General features: G+C 37.0%; 2 long non-coding RNA genes across 7 annotated transcripts in view; one reads left to right on the top strand and one right to left on the bottom strand.

Annotated features, from left to right (window-relative positions):
- Window positions 1-1798: 1798 nt before the first annotated feature.
- On the bottom strand, window positions 1799-12890 carry LOC113950429. The gene is made up of 3 exons (XR_003528739.1): window positions 12819-12890; window positions 2199-2254; window positions 1799-1879 (listed from the first exon to the last, which is right to left on the bottom strand). It is a non-coding gene; the product is annotated as an uncharacterized LOC113950429 (long non-coding RNA).
- A 3359-nt stretch (window positions 12891-16249) lies between these two features.
- LOC113950411 overlaps window positions 16250-23970 on the top strand; it is a 30206-nt gene continuing 22485 nt past the window's right edge. For 2 of the 6 annotated variants that reach the window (XR_003528731.1, XR_003528733.1), the window contains exons 1-3: window positions 16250-16434; window positions 16581-16665; window positions 21575-21625. This is a non-coding gene — a long non-coding RNA (uncharacterized LOC113950411). The remainder of the gene's footprint in view (window positions 16435-16580; window positions 16666-21574; window positions 21626-23970) is intronic. The other 4 variants (XR_003528732.1, XR_003528730.1, XR_003528736.1 and 1 more) reach the window with 3 other exon arrangements.

The following is a 23970-nucleotide window of genomic DNA, read 5'->3' on the forward strand; positions in this document are numbered from 1 at the left end:
AAGTGGCAATACTGGGTTTCATCTCCTTTATGTTAGAAAAATCAGAAAGACTGTGATCCTCTATTTTTTCAGTGATTGCCCTACCTACCAGAGAGAAAAGTGAGGTGGGAAGGAAAAAATTATTCCAGTCAGATTTTAAAAAGAAAGCAGATTCAGCAGCATTTTATTATATGCTTAATTCAACTTCATTGAGTTCCTACATTCTAGATCCCAATAAGGTGTAGGTGGATGATCTTAGCCTGAGCAGTTCTGGGTATGCACAAAAAGAAGAAATTATAATAATAAGGACATTTCAGGCTGGACATGAACACTGAATTTTAAACATTTTTACATATAGTCAGATACTAAGCGAAGATTTCTTTACATAGTAATCCCGGTTGTAGTGTACATTTGCACTGCTCAGCAGAGAGCAGGTTCACAGGAAGGATAATGCATGTTCCTTGGCAAGCAGCCCATACAGTTTAAATCCATTACACTCTATATGACATTTAAAATGAGTCCTAAAGTCCCTATTGATCAGTTCCATATGCATCAAAGCCACCTGCAGCATATGGTATTCAGCTGTACAAAATAGCCCAAACAGACTTATCTGCCCCATATTCACCATAAGGCATCACCCCAAGAACCTTTTGGAATATACATATAAAACAGACTTGAAATTGACAAATTCAGGGCCGCATCATCCCCAGGCCCATGACTGCTGCAAGAAGAGGAATGAAATGCCAAGAACGCTTCTACTGCTTTTCAGAATCACTCAAAAAATGGAACCATGTGTATTTGGTGAAGGGCCTGGACCCACACTTAAAACCATATACATATTTTTTGAGACTTCCTGAGTCTTGTTTTGGGTCCCTAGTATCCTTGAAACTGACCTTTGAGGACCCATTTTGAAAGGTTCTCACAGGCAAAAAAATCTGTAGCTAAACAGTCATTTAGAATCTACATATAAGCAACACTCAGTTCTTAATTTCATATTCAAGTGGCATTGAAATATTGTTTGAAAAAGCCAGATAAAATTAAAATATTATTTTCATTTAACTGAAATCAGCAAAATTGATCTACAGTTAACTGGATAAAAATGGTTTCACAGTGAAATTACATATTTTTCAATGTATGGCAAATTTACAAAGAGCAACAGAAAGAATTAAAAAAATTAAAAATATAATTTAAATTATACAAATGCAATAAAGTAGATTCACATTCTGAATTATGACAGTTATGTATCATTCAGAAAAAGAAACGTTATTGACATGACAAAACCAGGTAAAAAATAATTATCCTGGAAAAGTAAAAGAGTAAAGGAGGTGTGGAGACTGTTAAGTAACATTCTGAAGTTCCTATTACACATAAAATATATTTAAAAATACCTTTACAAAATAATCACAAGCTCAGTGAAAGTGCATTTAATAAAATACTCTTAGTCATCTAGAATCTACCTGCAGACATGAAATCTACTAACGTAGGAGACCTATGGCTGCTGAATCTCATCCTGAGTGCTCACTTGCATTCCCCAAAAAAATCAGTTCTGATATTAGTTTATCCCTTTTCTGTACGGTTTTAATTTGACTATCATTTGTGTCAAACAATAAAGTATTGGGTCTTGTAACTTCATCAGCTACAGATCATAACCCTTTTTCATTCAAATTAATCTGTTAGTTAGACTCAGGAACCGAATAGTGTAGAAACAAATTTCTTAAATACATCAGTACAATAGTAAGGTTTTGATGACAACTAAGGCCCCATTTTGTGTAAAAAGAAAATAATAGTTTTATAAGTATAATGAGAAGAGCGAGGGATGATTCATTCTAGTATCCTTAGAAAGAAATGAAAAAGAATTATATCTTACCAGACAAGGGAATTGTCCACCTCCATGTGATTACTACGTTAAAAAAGGGAAGAGTAGGAAAAACTATTTTGGACAGAGAAATACCAATGCAAAGTAAAATGACAGATCACTAAATCTTATGGAATGTTTTTAAAGAATATTGAAATATTTTTAAATAATATTGAAAAGAATCATAAGCAGTATCATTTAAAGAAATTAGAAAATAAGCTTTGAATTCATTGCATACATATATGTCTATATAAAGGCAAGATACATTAAAAAAATAGTTATGACTAGTTTATTCCTTAATCAATTGTAAAAAAAATCAAAATAGGTGAGTAAATACAACTATGTTACATACTCTATTACCTACCTCATTTGTCAGGAGTCAAACAGAAATGATCTTCTATAGCAGTAGCAGCAGTCAAACTGTGTGTTTAATATTGAAGCAATCAGATGAGCAACCACTGAATTAGCCCTGGGAGTCTCAAAACTCACAAGCAATGTTCCAGGTGGATTCATGCACTACTGCTTTATAAAACAGAAGAGGTAAAAATGGAATAGAAAGGACTATTCCTACCTGTATAAGGATCAACAGTCATTTTAGGAACCATTTTGAACTGTACCGTTGAGTCCCTTCTGTGCTTTAAACTGGGATAGGTCTGTTAATTCAATTCACTGATTTCATCTGCATTATGCAGGCATCAAAATGAAGAAAACCTGTATTGAGACAGGCAACTATTTCCAAAATTCTTTGGGGATCTCACATATCTATTTACTCCTCTTCCTGTTCCCTCTACTGAACAATCATTGTCATTGTTTTTGTTTTTACTCTTCTCCATCCATGCTTCTACTATCTTTGACAAGCTCCTTTGGAGTTATATTGCTTCCATTGAGGACAATGCAATGACTTCCGTCCATTTTAATGGTCCAATACAAAGGTGCAATGTACTAACTCTTTACAGAATTTGGAGGGGATCTTAAAGATCATTTTGTTCCTATCTCCTGCTTCGGGCAGGGACAACTTCCTCTACACCAGGTTGCTTGGAGGCCCATTCAGCCTGACCTTGAACATTTCTAGGGATGGGGCATTCACAACTTCTCTGGAAAATCTGTTCCAGTGTCTCACTACCCTCACAGTAAAGAATTTCTTCCTAATATCTCATCTAAACCTGCCCTCTGTCAGTTTAAAGCCATTAACCCTCATCCTACCACTACATACCTTTGTAAAAAGTTCCTCTTCTAGATTTCTTATAGGATCCCTTTAAGTACTTAGAAGGCTCCTATAAAGTCCCCCAGGATCCATCTCTTCTCCAGGCTGAACAAGCAACTTTTTCAAACTGTCTTCATAGGAGAGGAGCTCAAGCTCTGTGATCAGCTTAGTGGCCATCCTCTGGACCCGCTCTAACAGGTCCATGTTCATACATGCAGGCCTCCTGCTAGTTTTGCCCAGCTTTCTTATTGTTGGTATGCATCTCTCCTGAGCTTGGAAGAGGTGACCCCTGAATATTAACCAGTTTTTTCAGGCCTCTGATTCCTCCAGGGCTTTATCCCATGGTAGATCAAGCAGATACCTGGGGAGGCCAAAGTCTGATCTTCTGAACTCCAGGGTAGTGAGCTTGCTGTGTACCCTCCTTGCTGCCCAAAGGATCTCAAACTCCACCACTTCATGGTCACGGCAGCCCAGGCTGCCCTTGAGCTTCACATTCCCCACCAGCAACTCCTTGTTGGTTAGAATAAGGTCCAGCATAGCACCTCTCCTTAATGGATCCTCTGCCACTTGGAGAAGGAAGTTATCATTTTTGGAGTAGAAGTTATCATCAATGCATTCCAGGAACCTCCTGGATTACGTATGCCTTCTTGTGCTGTCCCTTCAACAGACATGGTTGAAGACCTCCATGAGGACCAGGACTTGTGAACATGTGGCTGCTCATGCCTGTCTGTAAAGGCCCTCATCCACTCAATCTTCCTTATAGGGCAGTCTGTAGCAGACCCCCACTGTGATGTCACCTGTCCCTGCCTTCCTTTTAATTCTGACCCAGAGGCTCTCAGTCAGCTCCTCATCAATCCCCAGGTAGAGCTCCATGCACTCCAACTCATCATTGACATAGAAAGCAACACCCCCACCTTGTCTCCCCTACCTGGTCTTCCTAAAGAGCCTGTATCCTTCCATTTCAAAATTCAGGTTATAGGAGCCATCTCACCATGCCCTGAAGGTGTGTACATGTTCCCTGACTTCTCTTGTTTATTCCCTGTGCTGTATGTGTTTGCTCAGAGGCTTTTAAATCGGGTTCTGATGCAGTTGACTTGCTGGCTGGAATGGCTGGAATTCCTTTTTGCTGCTCTTCATGTGCTCTGCTGACCTGTGATCCCTCTCCAGGCTCTGGGCATCTTTTGCTGGCCCTGTCACCAGACTGGTATAAGCGGAAGAGTTTGATGTTCCCATCCCATGGTAACTTTAATTTAAAGCCCTCTTCACCCACTTGCCAAGTTCATGACTGAAGATGCTCTTCTCTGACAAATGGAGCCCATCAGTCCGCAGCAGACCAGGTTTCTCAAACTGAGTCTCATGGTCATCTTTCTCTGAATTTCTAATTTTTTTCACTTTTTGAAATAGCTTATGATTGCATTCTCTGCCTCCATTAAAAAAATATCTCTATTGCTACTGTATTTCACTTATACTCTATAACACTTATATTATTTAATTATGAGAATAGTTCTGGGAAATAGTATAATGAAAGGCATTATACAAAGCAAATGTACATCCTGTTATAATTTGGTTTGGTTACTGCACTGTGTTTATATGCTTCAAGTCTTTCTTCCCTAATAGTTAAATTCATTTATGTCACAGATGCTTGATTATTGGTCTCCTGCCTCTTCTTAGAGGTACTGTAATTGAGCACCTGCGTGTGGGGACAGAGGGAATTGGGGGTTCTTGATTAATTTTCTCCAGCTATAAATTATTTATTGTCTTGTACCAATCTCTTGTCATCCTCTTTGGGACTCCTTTAAACTGTCAGAGATACCTATTTACTTCTAATTGATTGTTACTCTGTGCTCATTGAGTTTTCCTAGATGACAAACACGGAAGAAATATTAAAACTAGCCATATCTATTTGCAATAGGAAGAGGTGGTGTAGTATAAATTATTGCTAACAGTGGAGTCTAATCTTTTGAAGTACTGAATTCCAGGCAGGAAGATCACACTAGTCTCAAAGAATGGCTAGTGAGTTTAAACTTCCTGCTGCAGCTGACCCAGTTTGAGCAGAGGGATGGACTATCTGAACTCCAGAGGTCCCTTCCCACCTCAGAAATTCTGTGATTCTGTGGCAGAGCTGGCTAAGCATCAAGTTATCTTTCTCATGAAAAATTAGGAAAGTGAATTTGACTCCTTACCATCTCATGCACAAAATTGGGCAGTCTCACCACTTGTCTGGTCTGTTTCTCTGCATGTAATATGAACCCAATGGTACTTGCCTTCTTCAGTATGGCACTTGCATATATGTTTAAAAAAAATAAATTCTTATTACATTTTATATTAATGTCATATTATAACTGTCTCTGTTTTAACATACTCTGTCTTCAGAATCCACCAGTCATTTATCTCACAAGATTAATGAGACACTGAAAAAAGAACCCCAGCTCTCCAGATGTTAATTTTGTCATTCCGGCTTACAAAGCCCTTGAATAAGAGAAGAAAAAAAATTATCTTGCTACAGGAAAATATTGTCCACTGTCATCTGGAAAAACACTCTACCTGAAAATATCCAGAGAACAGGAGTAGCTGTTGCCTCATGAGAGCAGAATCATTCCCAATCAATAGGAGGTCAAAGGTATGGCACCAGAAAAGTCAGGAAGATGATAACATTAGGAGGAGCCAGTGGAACTGTTAGCAACATGACACTGAACTGAAGGCTCAGTACACTTATAAATGGATTACTGTGAGCCAACATCATCTGTGGAAAACATCAGGATACAGACAACTCGTAACTGGCTACATAAGTGACTTTAAAAATATTGTAGGGAGCCATGACAGAATCTATAACTATCTACAGGAATATTTTAGTTATATCAAGAGTGGGGTTTTTTTTAAAGCATTCAAATCAATATAGCTACATTTTACTATACTGAACTTACCAGAGTTGAGAAAAATGTCACCATTCACCATATCATCTCTATTGGAAACTGTGGATCCTACGTTCTGAAAAAATGTTCTTGTTGGAAAGGAAACTTTAAAAATTAGGACACTCATGTCTGCCTAGAAAATATTTATTTATATAGTACAGGAGGACAGCATACTCAAAATACACATTGTCACACAGGATGCGTACAGGGGCTTATCAGCAGGGATCCAAAGCTATACCATCCCATTAGGTTTTAATGGAAAGAAAAAATGATGATACATAACATACTGCTATATCTAAAGCCCCTGTCACAGTGCTGCTGGCATGTCATTGCTCAGCTTTGATCAAATTACTTTACATCCATATTTTACACACGTGATGAGAGATCCTCAAGAAGATAATCAAACTCCTCTTTCCTGGACAGTCAAATAAATTCTTGTATCCCCTTTTCAGTAACTACTTGCATACATTTCAAATGGTCTATTACAGCTAAAAGTATTCACTGGAAAGTAAATTATATAGTCCCTTCTCCATATTAGTGCCACATGCCATTAGCACCCTTTTCTGAAACCTATAGGCAAAGAACATGCGATGGAACACAAAACCTGCAACAATTACTTATAAATTACTTATCTGACTATTTTTCCAATAGTATATTCATCTTAGAGTATTATTAACTCCATTCTAAAAGAATGAAGCTATTTAGTAGGACGTGCTTTTACACATTTTAGTTCATAGGCATTTGTAATTACACTTGAATTAAAAAAAGATATCTGCAATGGTATTTGTTCATTCCAATGTATATTCACTCTCTTTTAAGAACAGAACTCTTTCAGAGAGAGATGGCTCTTAATGCCAAACATATTTTTTATATTTAAATACAATTACACCAAAAATAAAATCATCATAACAGAGTACCCATGTATACATTGTAATTATTTAAAGGAAGAATAAGAAGATTCACTCGTTTAAACACAAGGCGTGAAAGACTGGGGTTTTCATTTTCTAACCAAGTATATTGATAGTATTTTAACTAAGCCATCATCTTTATTACACTTCTGCAAAGACCTCATCATAAACCAGTGGTGCTTAAGGCATACTAAAATTTTAAGCATTTTCTCTCTCAAAGAATTAGCACAGTGCCCCTCTGGCACTGTTTTGAAATTCTTCATTTGCTCCATAAACATTAAAATGCTGGCAGAGCACAAGTGTAAAGAGAGAACACCAAATAAGCATTATTTAACAGCATTCAAAATCAGCCTAATTGTTCTAAATGATTCATTGAAGGTACCTATCATGTAAGACAACTAATAATACAAAATAAAAGGACAAGAAGTTTTCAAAATTCAAACCAAACTAACAAAAATTGTAGATAGTAGTGCTTTTGCATCATGATGTAACTACTTTTGATTAGCAATGCTAAAGTAATGCTATCACCCCTTCTAAAACAGCTACAATTCCTAGGGATCAGCCCTGTCTTTTCCTCTTCTTCATTTTTCAATTAGTCTGTTGTAGGTAGACAACATGAGTGGTCTTACACTAAGCTGTGTTTGAACCACTGTTGAAGTAAAAAGCATACCACTTTTCTTATTTAACTCAGTTTTAGTAATTCCACACCCATCCTTAGAAGGCAACTTGGAACTTTTTCAGCAACTTGATCAAAGGGTATCAAGCTCTTGCTCCAGCTGACTCCCAACTAGAGAAGTTCACACACCATTCAACATAAGTACTGAATCTAGAGTAGATCTCAAAAGGGGCAACATTTTGCACAGATGGGAGCAAGCAAATGTGGAGCAACTATTCCAGCTCAGTTGAGACCTCAACCTGGTTGGAATGCCTGAGGATGGATGCAGCTCTGCAGAACTGGGGACATGATCTTCATAACACTCTAAGAGTGTTTTTCCTCTGCTGAGGACTCCAGAGCTGGATGCAGTACTCCAGGTGGGATCTCACAAGAGCAGAACAGAGGAGGAAAATCACCTCCCTCAACCTACTGGCCACATTTCTTTTGATGCAGCCCAGGATACGGTTAGCTTTCTGGGATGCGAACAAACATTGTCAGCTCAAACCAATTTTTTTTTCACCAATCCTTATCCTCAGGACTTCTCTCAATCCATCCATCCTCAGTTCGTGCTGGTACTAGGGATTGCCCTGACCCAGATGCAGGACCCTTCACTTGGCCTTGTTGAGCTTCACAAGGTTCACATGGACCCAGTCCTCAATAATGTCAAGGTACCTCTGGATGGCGTTCCTTATGTATGAACTGCACCACTCAGCTGAGTGTCATCTGTAAACTTGTTGAGGGTGCACTCAACTGCAGTGTGTGACTGCATTGATGAAGATATTGTACTTCATTTGTCCCAGTACAAACCCTTGAGGGACTCCATTAATTTCTGGGTTCCACCTGGACATTGAACCCATGATTTTAATTCTTTGCATATGAGCATCCATGCAATTCCTTATGCATATGACAGTTGATCCTTATCTTCAGTTTAGTGGCAAGAATATTGTGGGAGACCATATCAAAGGCCTTACAAAAGTCTAGATAAATGACATCTATAGATGACTTCCCTTGTCTACAGATGCAGTTACTCCATCGTAGAAGGCCATTATATCTGTGAGGCGCAATTTGCCCTTGGTGAATCCAAACTGGCTGTTTCTAATGACCTCCTTGTCTTCCTTATTTTGACATAACTTCCATGCTTTGGAAATTATAACTTCCAGGAAATTGTCTTCCATTATCTTAGTAGATATTGAGGTGAAGTTGAGAGGCCAGTAATTCCCAGTGTCCTTTTAACCCTTTTTAAAAATAGGTGTGATATTTCCTTTTCTCCAGTCACTGAGGTCTTTGCCTTTGTAGGATGCACCTACTACAAATTCTGAGGAAACTGTCTGATGTCATCATGATGACAATCTCAATTACTTTCGAAAGGTCATGATGATCAGTGGAGGTTCCTTAGGGGCTTGAAGAAGGCAAAGGTCACCCCTGCCTTCAAAAAAGGCAAGTAGGGTCCAGAGAACTACAATTCAGTCAGCTGCACCTAAGCCTTGGAGAATGCAATGGAGCAAATAGCCCTGGAAACCTTTTAGAAACATGTTAAACGAAAGAAAGTGACTGGACTGGTCAGCATGGATTTACAAAGGGGAAGTCATGCCTGATCAACCTGATAGCCTTCACAACAAAAAGACTAGTTCAGCTGGGCGGGAGTGAGACAAGTGGCTGTTGCTTATATCTACTTTGGTAAGGCTCTCAAGACTGTCTCCCATAATATCTTCATAGACAAACTGAGGAAGTATTGATCAGTGGAAAGTAGTGTAGACTGAAAAGTAGCTGAACCACTAGATTCAGAGGGATCTGACCAGTCCCATGAAGTCCAGGTGCAAGCCATTCTGCAGTGTGTCGCTAGCTGAATGAAATTTCTATGCCTGAGACACTGGTATGTTTATGATAAAATAATTTCTAATTACAAGTGTTTCAAACACAAGTGTCTCCAAGATTCCTTTAGAAAGAAAAGCACTAGTCCCAAGCAAACATCCATTGAAAACAGTGTAGCTATTTATGTATGGTATTTCTCAGACATTTCTTCAAGCATTTTTTTCAGTTAAAGGTATCTTCATAATAGCATGTAAAAATGAAACTTACACAAAGAGGCAGGCATCAGGCTTAGTCTTAAGATTTTCTGTGATTCAGTCTGAAAATAAATGCCATTAGAGAGTTCATATGTTTAGAAGTGAGCTTTAACCTTATCTTTTTTATTTGGTTTATCACAAATGGCATAATCCCAAAGGATGTCTATGTATTATGCTACCCCCAGCAGCATAAATACGTGGTTAGTTATAGGAGTTTACATCTACACATAGCTTTCATACATTCTTAAGGCCTTCAAAGTAAAATAAATTTTAATTTTGAAATATAGAGGGTCAAATATGGACCTCTGAGTGAGCTGGTCTAGTGAAAGGTGATCCTATCCACAGTAAGGAGGTTGGAACTACATGATCTTTAAGGTGCCTTCCAACCCAGGCCATTCTATGATTACGATTCTATGAAATAAACCAAAGGCAACTCCCTAGTAACTCCAAAGAAAAGCAGAGTACATGTTTATGCAAGGCAACTGTAAAATGTAGTTCATTCAAACATTTTCTTTTTTTTAGATACAATTAGGGCAAAAAATGAGACAAATGTAATCGTAAGGAAAAGCAATGCAAAGAATAAGAAGGGTAATACAACTGAGATGCTAAGTTGATGAGATCACAAAGACAGGTGGAAAGGAGGAAGAAAGACAGAAAAAGAAAGGGGAAGATGATCTGCAGGGGGATTCTGTGAACTAACAGTGTAGAACAGCAACCTAGCAGCTCTGGGCCACTGTCTCTGAGCTCAGCTCTGTCATTCTTCATTAAGGGATTCTGAGATCTGAGTTTCTGCTACAAGTAATTGCTATGTATTTCCAAAATTATGCCAGCCAGTGCTAATTCTCTATGTGGTGAAGATAGCTATTGCCCTTGAGCATGGAATGCTCTGGGAAATGAGTTATCATCATCAGAAGAGGGGACATGATGCTAGTGGAGGAACAGACACTGGTATATGCAGCAGTCATGGGTAATGCTTCATTTACTTCAATAGCTCTCTTTTTCCCTCTCCTTCTAAACTCCTTCCAAGTTACTGATTATTGCTGCACTGGGGTGAATTAGTGGTACTTTGAAAAGAAGGGGGAAATGGCATAATAAAAGAAGATCTGGAATGCAAAATATGTGAGAAACATACTGCATTGAAAAATAAAATTCCTAAATTAATAAATAAAAAGCATGAATGTATAATCTTACCACTTACTCTTCAGTTACATCTATGACTAGTACTAACAACAGCACATAGCACAGTCCTTGTTTCAAACGAATAATTTAATTAATTACTAATTTAAAAGAATGTGTTGAAAGTGTAAATGCATATATACAAGTAGATTAAAATAGGTAAATTAAAAAAAAAATTAACATAACCCAAATTAAAGTTTACATTTATAAAATACTTTTGTATCAGTGTGGCATCCTACCTACAGCAGTGGAGTTGGAAATAGATGATCTTTAAGGTCCCTTCTAATCCAAACCATTCTATGATTCTATAAATGTTTGCATTTATATAATACTTGCTTTGTTTTGAGTAGAATAGGCACATAAGGGAAATTTGAATATATAGTGTAAGTCTTAGCCCTGGTGAACAATCTCTTCAAATGGAACTTGACTGCCTTTTCATTTGTTCAAGTATAATTAGGAATAAATTCTTTGAAGTCAGAGTTATAATATTACACACACCTTGTGATATATGAAGAATCTACTCTATCGCTATCAACAACAGATTTATTAATTTTTATGAATTTATTAAATATTAAACAATGATTTTACCTAGTGCTTTGTTCTAAAGCAAAATATGTGATTTAGCTCAGGGTAGTTTCAGTCATCTCAAACCTGATATCTTTAACAGGTATCTAAACACAAAGTGTGACTTCATGTATGCATCAAATGTGTCTTCATGTCATGACAGACAAAAGGATATGAAACACTGACTTGTTCTTTTGACTGCTTTGAGCCACACACAGAGCAAAGATGTTCAGTCAAGGAAATCATGCTAAACCCAGTGCAAAGCTAAAACTCCAGACTTCATGTATGGCAGACACAAATGCCAACATGATCTGCTTTGATCTGTTGATCCTTCCCCATTGGATTCCATTATTATTAATGTAAATTTAGTCCATAACTTCTGGTACTTTACATTCAAATTCCTGCCCTTAATGAGTTTTATATAACTATAACAAGGACTGCTCCACACTAAAATTCTTTCTATCCACAAATTATCCTCCCCCCTAGCTCCCCCAAATCACTTGTTTAACATCTCAGATCCACGTTAGAATTTATCTCTGAAAGAATGCATCTCTTGATTTTTTGTGGCAACAGGCACTAAACACCTTGCAATCCTCTGAATGCCAATACTATATGTCAATAATGTTTACCTCAATGTATCTTCACTGATCCAAGTTGGTTTTGATCAGTCTCACCCTTCAGTGTGTTCTAGGAGATATATCCATTTTTTATATTACCTGGTAGTGCAGTGAATTAATTCCTTAATTTTGACACAACATCCTTGACAGCAGACCCCTTCTATGTGGGGGAATAAGAGAACCTGGGCAACAGGATCCAGTGCAGTACACTGCAGGGGAATATTGTCCCCAGTTTAGACAGCTTTAGAAATCTAAACTTTTATTTCCTTGCTCTATTAAATCTCCTACAACCATCAGGCTGAATTTGCTGTGTCTGTATACTTCTCCCTAATCTTCTTTGACACAATTCTCTTTCTCTTCCTATCTATTCAATGTTATTCGCCCATCCTTGCTCATATTGTCACCAACAGGTGGGCAAATCAAGTAAGCCTAAGAAACATGTTCAGTGTAGCAGAAAACAAAAGCATCCACATCAAAAAAAGAAAAGCAGAAAAGAAAAAAATGTACATTGACTCACAGTTTCATTAATGCACTCAGCCTTTAGCTGAAATTTCATGAGGTAAATGGCCCAAATCAGGCTACAAAGACATTTGAAAATGCATATATATCTTAGGGCTCTATATGGTATTTGGCTTTAGAACAATTATTGGAGAATTCAATTAATTTTGCAGAGTACTTTATGCTGATCTGTACATGTCATAAAAGAGAACTTCAGGCAAAAATAGTGCTGTCTTTTGGCATGAACATTGCAAAGCAAAGCAACTCTCCTGGGACACACTCTATTGCTAGAATTTCCTGTAGGCAGCTTGGGAGATTGGAGAGCAGGCAAAGGAGGGAGGGAGTGTGCTGTTAGCACTGAACACCTTTCAGCTTCACAATTACCTTTGGTAATGACTCTTGAGTAGCCATTTTGGGGAGGTGGATCCTTCAGCATAAAGGCAATTTGTGCGCGGTCAGTCTGAAGAAAAAAAACCTGTGCGGGTGCATTCACAAGTCAAAACCATCAAGGCTTTACAATTCAATATTGCAATTTTCTGTATTAGACAAAGTAAAACAATTTTATATAAAATTCCTTTCTGTATGACCTCATACAAAGGTCATACAGTGCTATTCAAATAATCTGAAGAGAGAGATAACCTAACTGATAATTCTAAATTACTTTGGTTTGTTCCAGTGAATGCAGTGAAGGAACAGGGTGTTTGGATCTCAGATTAAAGATATTCTTAAACCTCACTTGTACCCACTGAGTAGAATATAGAGAAGTCCAAGAGCATCAGTAAATCTGCCCAATGGATAAGAGCCTTAACAAGTCCATTCTGCAGCTGGAGGAGGCCATGTCAAAGCAAATCACCAGAACCCAATAATGTCCCTCTTTAAATTAAAATAACTGCTTGCTTTTCATAAAAAGCAAACCTACAAGGCGTTAGAGAGGAGAGAAGTCTGACTCCATGTTTTTGTGTCTTTCTATAAGCTGCCTTCATTTCAATGTGAGGAGGCATGAGAAAGGAACACTTTGATCCACAGTTATAAGTATCCCTGATATATGTCTCTTTCCACTTAAGGAATCCATTTTGAGAAGGATACAGTTGCCTAAATATTAGTGTCTAATGATTTTTGAGATACCCCAGGGAAGTAAATATGTATATGTAAGGCTGATAGATACTATACAGGACTCAAAAGGGACTTGTACCCTTCAGTAACAACAGCTTGGAGCCAGGCAGCATAGCCTAGATCATCTCATGAGCAAAAGGTTATTCATACATGACTCAAGTGCATAGAGCTATCGAGGTATTTATAGATAGCCTGACTTTGTCAGAGACACAGAGCATGATGACAGATCTGATGAGTAGGTCTGAAGGACAGTAAGCATGAAATTAGCCCAAAGAAGGAATTTCCTTCCCATCCTTCCTTCTCCTTCATCACTGGGCTGTTGGCACTGTTAAATTCTGTTGATATTTAATAAAAGCTAGCATCTGTGCCTTGCTTGCCTCCAATTACAGAGTTTCATCCTAGGGCTACTTCGGAGCTTCTTGCAGACACTGATGCTTGAAGCACAGCTTTAACAAAAGAATGGACTGACAGATTTTTTTCTGCCTCTAGCTACTTCTTTGTTCTTTTTGATTTCATTTGCCTCAGTTTTGTTTTTGGTTGGCCACCCTAAATGACCAGCCTGCAGCAATGGCACCCCTGTAGGAGACCATTTGATCAATATTTTCTCTATGCAAGGCCTTCTAGGAACAGAAAATATTAGTGAAGGATACTTCCATGCCCCAGTTACATGCAAACGCACATCACCACTGCTACAGCACCGTCGCAGTTTCTGAACCAACTAGAGAGAATAACAGGGATTCTTTGTGTATAAGCCATGACAGATAATGTGAAAGTACAGTTTATAATTGTTAACAGTGAACTTCATATATGAAGGTTATTTCAGAATTTCCCTATAAAGCTACTTTAGGGATAAAATTCACTTCAGATCATGGTCAGCATCTGTCAGCGAGAAGAAAAAACTGGAGAAAAAAACTTATTCAATTTTATCCTTACTTATCTCCCTAAGAGTTTTCTTGGACAGCTAGATGACTAAGAATAACTGGTTTAAAACCTCATATTTATAAAGTAGACAATATGAAATAAGAAAATAGAGGAAGGAAGAGAAAATGTAAAAGGCAAATAACAGTTCAACTGAAATCTGAGTTATATTGAACCAGGCGTGCCTTCACTATCTTGCACTTGCTACTTACTTAAAGTCAAATGTTACTTGAGTTTTCAGGCTCTAAATATTCCAGTTTTTCTGCAGTGATTATGTTGGCCTTTCCTGAGTCATCACTGCTAGTGCTGATCATTTGACTAGACCATCAGTAAGTCAGCTATCATGTAAACCACATATTTAGGCCTATTTTCCTACATAATCAATTATACCTATGACATAGAAATTCTTAAAACTGTTGTACATTAAAGGAATCAATATATGTGCCTATTTCTACAACTTTTCTGTGCAATTTGTTAACATACCTATATACTACAGATACTATGTATTTCTTGTAGACATTACATAGGAAATATTAAAATTGGTGTAAACTAAAGTGCAGTTTGGTAGATAAGTTCCTGAAGTTATCTTGAACTGCACAAACATAAACTAAAGAATTTTGTTCTCTCCATTTTTTTCTGTACCATCCCAGATATCATTTTCATCATGCTGTGAAAACTCACATTTTAAAAACAAGGCCTTTCAAAGGTACACAGGCAGAATAATAGTGATACATTTGGCAACTCTGAAATTCTCGAATTTGAGTTCTCTTCTATAACCTGGCATATACAATATCAAGGTGCATTATTGATCCAGCTCAGAAATGTATATATAATTTTCTGTGCAAACTTACAGATAACTGCTTTTTTTTTTTCTACTGTACTGCAAAATGTTACTCTGGAGAGATGTCTGATATTCCCATCACACTAGTCAAAGCCAGGTTTAACACAAGGTATTGCAAGAAAGAGAAATAGGCTACTTGCATACCAAGAATCCAGGTTGAAACCAACACTCTCTTAAACACAGGAGATTTTTCCTCCTTTCCCCTAAGGACCTCCAGGTTATTCAGCAAATGGAGCTGAACCACTCTACCATTTTTCAGTCAGCATGAAACAGGCCCTAAATGGAAAAGTAGTCTGACTGTGACACACAACTTCAGACACTGATTCGTCATCCAGCTCAATGAAATGCTTTACTGGAGAGAACTGAGGAAGTAACTTTCTTTTCATATTCATATCCGCAATTAATTACAGATTCAGTCTCACTACTGAAAAAACCATAATAGACAATCACTACTGATGAGCACTGGGTCAAAGAAAAGCTGAGCACACACTACATTTGTATTATTCTCTTTAATTGAACTTCCTTCTTAATAGCAACAAATAAAATCTCCTTTCTTCACTCATAAAAAGCATATATGTCTGCATCTTCAAACTCTAGTTAGACTCAGAAGTACATAAGTAGGTCTACTTTTCATAAATATGAAGTTGATTATAAGATAATTTGTGGGGGATTGCAAAGACTATGAATCCTTGAAAGAACGACTCTAGAAGCAGGTCCATCGCAGCAGCAGCTCTCCAGGATCAAGCGGAGTGGAAAAACACCAACTATTTGCATTTTTATTTTACGTTTTTCCCCTCATGATGGTTGTCTCATCCTCTTCTCCCCAGTCCCTGGTTTGTTACTGGACTTTGGTCCTCCTGTATCCTCCATTGGTAAGCAGAGCCCTCAAGCCACTCCCTTTACCCCAGACTTTTACCCAGTCGTATTCCTCTTTCTAAGCCCTCCCCCAGAGACCTTAAAAGCCCCTGGGAGTTTCAAATAAACCACTTTTAGCCACTGGAATCCAGAGAAGGAACTTCGTGGCTCTTTTCTCCTAGTGAAGGGGGGTCACGCCACCGAAACTTTCTCTGAGAAGCTGCGAGCAAAGATTCGCTAGCAATCAGCTCTGTTAATAATTTATATATCTTTGTGAGTAACTAGTATAGTTTTTATGACCTAGACAGCCTCTTATGAAAATCATAACTACAGAATACCTGTAAAGAACCAATAGGGACTTCTTGTCACTATTTTAAATTGCAACAGGGAGTCATTAATTCTTACTCTTTTTAAACCAGGAATCTTTCTTCAGAAAATATGGTTTCCTAATATACAGAATAAGCTGGATTCAGAAAACCTTTTTTATATCTAAAATGTCAGAAGGTAAGTCCATTTCTCTGAATACTCGTAAGGCTAGAAATTAGAGCTCTATGCTACTGGAAAGAATCAGTTTCCCAGTTTCTAACTGTGGAGTATCCCAAGATACTGGATGTTAATGTCATGACATTTTAGATATAGAGAAACTCTTTTAAGCTATATTTAGAGATTTCAAAGGCTCCCTTTGAAACTTTCATACAATTGGACCTACAGTAAACAGGGAATCTAACTTTATATTAACAGTACAAGAGATAATCCATAAACATACTTTAATGCTTTGAAATGCACCTATGTGGCATGTACAGAGAATATGATATGATTATACATTAAAGGTTTTCTCACCTTAAATATAGGTCATTCAGAACAAACACAACCGACAGCAAAGACTTTGTGAAAAGGTAGCCTAAAGTGAAAAATTTTGGTCCAGGTTGAGAGTTCTAAAGAAGTCAGCCTTTCTATTTATGCAGTTAGTTAAAGTCCATAGAGCCAATGTTTGTCTTTAAAGTTGCAGGTTTTTTTCATAGCAAAGAAGAGACTATAAAATGGCATTTGCCACCACCCTCCATCAATCTTTCTTGGTCCTTCCTTCAGCACCAGAGGTTACAGAAACACACACACACATGCAAAAAAAAGATTGATGAGGAAACATGGAGGTTCACATAATTTTTTTTATTGTTTCTTCTGCTGTTTAACTATGTATTTATTCAACAGTATATCTTAAACTGTATGGAGAAATATATATGCTTTTAGAAGGTGGATAGGCAAGACTCTTGAACACTTTCATGTACAAATTTATTTTTAAAGGTCACTAGTGTTTGATTTTATTTGATAGATAGTCTTCATCATCCTCACCTAACTTATTTAATACCTCTCACCTAGTTATAAAATAATTCCAAGCCACAAACATTGAAATTTAGCCAAATAAGAAAAGTCTAATAGTTAATTTGATTCCAACCTTTCGTAAGGGGATTACATTGACATCAGATTCTCCTGTATTCGTCTCCTTATTCCTAGGGGACAATCATTTATTCATTTATCAGACCAGATAGAAACAAATATAATCCTATGCATTTCCCTTAGGCTAATATTATTTCTATGTGATAAATTCTCACCAGAAAATATTTGCTCTTAACTTGTTTTGCATGGTTCTTTAAAGAATAAACAGTGATCAAATATACCTCTGTTACCGCAGTAAAATCCTGTGCATAGCAGCAGTGCTTTACAGGTGCAATGAAGAGAATTTTCATTAATTTGAAAGAACATAGCAAGCATGCCTTTTTTTCTTTCTTTTCCCCTATAAATATTATAGAGTCATCAATATTCAAGCCTATCATAAGACTCTTGGTAGATTATCCATGTTATTATTCAGCAGAATGCCTAAAATTTAGGAAGCAGACCTCCCAACATGTCAGCAATTTAGAGATTGTCTTACAAAGCACTGCAAAAATAGGTGTTCACACACAGTCAGTTTTCCCATAAATGAGGTTAATTTGTGTTAGCAAACTGTCAAAGAACCTGTCATATTCTATTGTCTTTCCAAGTACAAAAAAGTTAAACAGATTACAAGACTGAAATAATACCCCAAAGGAATCCCAGACAATTAAGAAAATCAGCTGGTTTATAGCTTCTTATTTTGAAATTATACTTACATCTGATTCAAAGGAGTAATTTTTTCCTGATTGTGCCTATTGAAGAACACTCTTTTGGATTTTTATTTTCATAACGCTTTCTTTAAAATTTCTCTAATAGTAGCAATAGTTCTGGAGAACTATTTGACCTTGTACAAGGGCAATGTCAAATATTTCACTCCATTATAAACTTGAATAAGTAATTTGATGGTTTTTATTCCCTGTATTTTTAATGAAACAAAAGATAAAATTTCACATTTTTGTGAAAACAACTACATGGTACAATTAGTAATAAGTGTTAATTAAACACAAATCTTTAGAACCATAGAAAGAACACCAACATGTACTGGAAATGAAAGAATCTATATGTGTTGTAGCTACCACAGGGCTAATACAATTATTGATACTAGTTTTGTGATTTTAGAAGTTTAAAGTATAGACTGTACTGTTAAGAAATTTTAGGAGAAGTAATTCTAAAGAAATAGGAACCAAAAGTAACCTGACATATTAACAAGGAGGAACAGCTAAAAAAAAGCTTAAAACCCAAATTCACAATTCACTAGGAACACCATACTTAGTGTGATAACATGAAATTCTAAATATGAGACAAATTCTGGCCTCACACTGGTTTCAGCATGGTTTTCAGAATAATTGCTTTGATTTCCTAGGACTTCAGTGAGCACAGAAACACACAGCACATGGTGAAGTACATACCTGTTCTCTTGAAGGTTAGTAAAACCATTCAGTGAATATGTTAAATTTCATATCTATGTTACCTTTTGGCAGACATATATATTATCACAAGTATAAGAAATTGAAGTTTTACCTACTTTTTTCTTTCCCCTTTTTTACAAAAAAAGTATTATCCAGTTAAATGCTTAATGGGAATCTAGCACACTGTATAAATAAGTGAATACTTTTCTACTAAAATACTTCAAAATTGCTTCTTTATAAGAAATATCTGAACACAGCAAGCACATGCTAAAATCATACTGTATTTGCTTTTGTATCACTGAAAGCAAACAGCTATCTTTATAGCAAAGTTAGTGAATCCAAGTAATGAGTCTCTAATACATGGGAGGAGAGACAGCAGAAAATAACACTGAATTCTGCTGGGTTACCACAGGGAAGAAATTGTCTTATAGTGCCTTTAAACTACATTTGTCTCTGATAGCTACATTACCCAATACTTTAGTTTAGTTCTAGTTTTACAAAAAGACATTTGAAAAGTTTAATAAGAGTGCAGTGTCCTTTCAAGACCAAGTCTTCTAGCATATCAAGCACCAGAAAAATCTTCAAAAATCACAATCTCTACTGGTTAGCATTCATTAGAGTGACACTTACAATTTCACATGCCCAGGTCTGATTCTTATAATTTCCTATGACGTTCAAGTACCTTGAACTCTTATTGATTACAAGCCATTCAACATTTTTCAAGAATCAAACAGAGACATGAACATGCAATCAGATGAACTATTTGTCTAGACAATGACATTAAAGAAGTGCAAACTGTGAATTTGAAATATTGTAGTCATATCTGGAAAACTTCTGCATTTAGAATTTTTCTGAATAAAGTGTGTATACATACAAATAGAAATCTCCAGGTAGTTTAGAACTGGATTTGGATCGTCCTCAGAATAAGAGACTTGATATAAGCCTTTCTGTTGCTCTGATTCAGCTTACTCGGCCACTGCTGTCAGAGCAATATATCTAAAAAATCTTCAGTGAAAAGAGATCTTTATGATACAGGAATATTTCTGGAATATTTCTAAATGGTGGAGATGTCAGAAGAAAAAATGCAATGCATTATTCTTTCAGTGTGATTACTGTTGAAAAATATAGCTTCTGAATTGAAGTTTTAAGACTTTGATTTGAAAATACAAAATATTTAGCAGATGAACAAATTCAAATGTGTCTGTTATTGAAATTATATTGGGACATATCATTTACCTTTTCCAGTCATTTCATATAGCAAAAAAAAGCAGAAGTGAATGCATCCCTCTCTGTGTACCTAAATGCTGTCCACAAACTCAAACAGACTCATACGCTAGAAAATATTTTCTCTAAAGTACTTTCGTTTTTAAATCCCCATTTTTTGTTTTCCTTCATTTTTGTTTCACAAACTGCTAATTAGAAAAAATATTTCATACAAATGATTAGCTCGTATCTGCTTTGACACTTGAAAGGTTACAGCAATAGGAAAAGGAAGAGCTTTAATTAAAGAATGAATTATTGACTACTTCATTTTAATTTATGTAGCCTTCTGTTATTATTTTTTGTGTTTATAGATATTTTATGTGATTCTGTAATCAAGATCACACACAAAAACAAGTCTTTAACTACTGAGGCTAAAGAATGAAGGGCTGCTGTATGATCACATTCAGCCATTTAAGTTCAAGAATCATGTGAAGTGCAGTTTCCATGACAACAAGTCACTAATTGCTAACAGAAAATAAAGTAAAAATCAACCTTGACAGAATTTGGCAGTGACATAGAAGCTGAAAAACCTTCAAAACAATTATACGACAATTTTCATGTATGATGAAGAAACACAAGCAACCTCACCTCCTGAGACATGGTGGAAGCACTCAGAGTTCCAGGGTTATTCTGGATTTGGCAAAGCTGGCTGCATACAGCAGTCATTGTGCATAACACTTGATAGTCAACACCTACCTTCAGTAACAGATAAGAAGAGATGTTTGTGATGAGGTGATGAAGGATTTTTGCATCCTTGGGCTACAGATCAGCAAAGGAAATTGCTGTGGAGAATGCATGAAGTAAAGAATGACACAAATAACAAGATTTTAGCATAAATTCACAGGGTAAGAAGAAAAACAAATTAAAGGAGAGCTGAGAGGGAAGAAAAGAGCCATACTCATACATGCCTCTCATGCTAACTTATTAGTGAGCGTTTCAGACACCTCTAGGTTGCAGACAGAAATAGTCTTTTGAGACTAGGGAAAACTACTTGAGAAGCACAATGGTGCCATTCAAAATTTACCAATTTATGAACTGCTGCATATCATTTGTAAAAATTGCTTCAGCCTGAGTTACCTTTCACCAGCTCCATAAGTCGACTCACTGGGTCACTAGGAGTGAACAAGAACATTTTGATAAATTCAGTTTCCATGACAATGAATTAGCCATGGAAAAGGGGGAAGTGTTGAAAGATCTGTGTTCTGTAGAATACTCTTCAAATGTTTGCCTGTTTTCATTTTTAGCCATTTAGTTCTCATGGCTCTGTTCCAGGACTCTTTAATTCACCAGTAGCTGTTTTTCCTCCACAGATTAGAGAAGAAATTCATCAGTGAATGTTTCACTCAGTGGCCCCATCTAATGTAAGAGAATATAAAAATGAATTTTTCCAATTATGCTTTTTTGTTTGTTTAGAAAGAATGCATCAGTCTCTTGTTGTTGTTCCACTCTAACCTGACTACAGAATACTTAATCTTTCTTATTTATTGCCCACTATTGTACTTAGGAGTACAACTGTAACTTTCAATTCATTGGGAGTTCATTTGAAATACCCTTGAGCCCCAAAAACAAAACAAAACAATGATTTGGAGCTTTCTTCAAAAGAAACAAGCCGATTAAAGTATGCCATATTCCAAAGCCTGCTATAGCCTACATCAATAGGAACGGCTGAGAAAAAGACCTCCAAAAACAACTGGCATTTATTTCTGATAGAACTGCTTAATGTTATTTTTCATTTGTCTGCCTTTTGAAAGGTTAAGCCAGTGGGATATTTGTTAGAGTCAGAACTGAAGTCTGCTCAAATTTGGGAATGTCTTTCTGCCATTTTCAGTGGGTCTGGTGTGAGAGCCTTATACTAATAAGATTAAGAGTGAAGTTGTTTAACCATTCACAAAAGATACTTATAACTCAGAATAAAAAGTAGCAGGAGATCAGGAAAGCTGTTTCCACTGGCTATTGGGATAGATCATTTTCCATCCCAAGGCAATTGAGACAAATTTGACTCCTTCAGAAAGTAAACCTGTTCTTAGTACCTCCAGCAATACGCTCCCCATTGCCATAAATAAAAATTGAAAGGACTGAACACCTTGTTTCTGCTGTCTGTCTGCTGAACAGCATCATTTCATGTGCTGCACAAGAAATGGAAGGGGGTTTCGACAAGTTATTAAGGTCTGTGACTGCCAAGCACTGGCTAAAGTGTCTGAATGATTTGCAAAAGAAAGAAAATGCTACTAGGAGGAAATAAAAAAAAGAAGGGGGAAAAATAGGGAAGAAAAGTAGAGAGAAGGAGAGTAGAGAGGTCCACAGGAAGAGGGAAGGGAGACTGAAATTTAGAGGGGCAGTGGAGGAGGGGAGAGGGAAGGGGCTAAAGAAGGGGGGTGAACAGGGGAAGAGACAAGAGAATGCAGAGGAGGAGAAGAGGAAGGAGATGATGAAAGAGAAGAGACAGGGTAAGAGAGAGACAGAAAAGGAAAGGAGATATCACTTTTGTACATACCTCTGCAAATCTCTTTTATGTGTATGTCAGTAAGAAACCAATTTCTATTCACTAATGTACACATATATGATATTTGAATAGCTGTTTTGGTTTATCTTTCCACAGATAATTCACACGCACAGGAATATTCACAAATAACTGTACATTTTCACTCACAGCCATTCACTTATGGACTCAAAGAGAGAGAGGAAAGGTTATTACAGGACCACAAAGATGATCTGAGGGATGGGGCACCTCTCCTATGAAAACAGGCTAAGTGATCTGGAGTTGTGCAGCTCAGGAAAGATCAGGCTTCAGAGACCTTACCACAGCTTTCCAACCACCTTATGGGGGCTTATAAAAAGTAGGGAGAAGGACTTTTTATACAGACAGATACTGACAGGACAAGGGTAAATGGTTTTTAACTGAAAGAGAGCAGGTTTAGAACTGATGTTAGGAAGAAATTCTTTACTCAGAGGGTGGTGATGCAGTAGAACAGGTTGCCCAGAGAACTTGTGGATACCCCATCCCTGGAAACGTTCAAGATCAGGTTGGATGGGACCCTGAGCAGCCTGGTCTAATGAACAGCATTGCTGCCCATGGCAGGGGGTTTGGAACTAGATGATCTTTACAGCTCTTTCCAACCCAAGCCTTTCTATGATTCTATGATTTAAAACTGTGTTGCATGTGAGGCATCCATTCCACCCTAAAAAACTTCTAATTGAAAAGGTATGACAATTTTTCAAAATGCAAATGCCATTAATACTAGACTTTTGAAAATATTGCAGGGTGGAGATCAAAGTCATTGTTTTAATTGTTGTGAAGCAGACCCTCACAGAGGAAAAATAAAAACAAGAAAAGATGAATCCAGGTTGATTGATACTCAGGAAATCAGTAGCCTTGAGTCTCTCAGTCTTTATTTATATAGCAGGGGCAGTTGCCATCAGGCACTGCAGTGTATATGGACAAGAATAAACCTAACGACTTCTTTGGTATATCTGCCATGTAGAACTGTTTCAACATTCTTAATTCAGATGTGAATGAGGTGTGTTAATAGCTCCACACTTCCACTCCTGGAGCCGAGGAATGCATGCCGGTAGTATGCGTTCAGGTCCCATTGATATTAATGGTGAGAAATCGCTCAGCCTACTGTTTTCAGTGAAGCATAGTACAAAGCTCACTGTGAAAGACAGATGTCTGGGGCTTCTTCACTCCATCCATGACCTTCAGTTG

Source organism: Corapipo altera, unplaced genomic scaffold (assembly GCF_003945725.1).
Source record: "Corapipo altera isolate COAL_440 unplaced genomic scaffold, ASM394572v1 0, whole genome shotgun sequence".
In the NCBI taxonomy this organism is placed as follows: Eukaryota; Metazoa; Chordata; class Aves; order Passeriformes; family Pipridae; genus Corapipo; species Corapipo altera.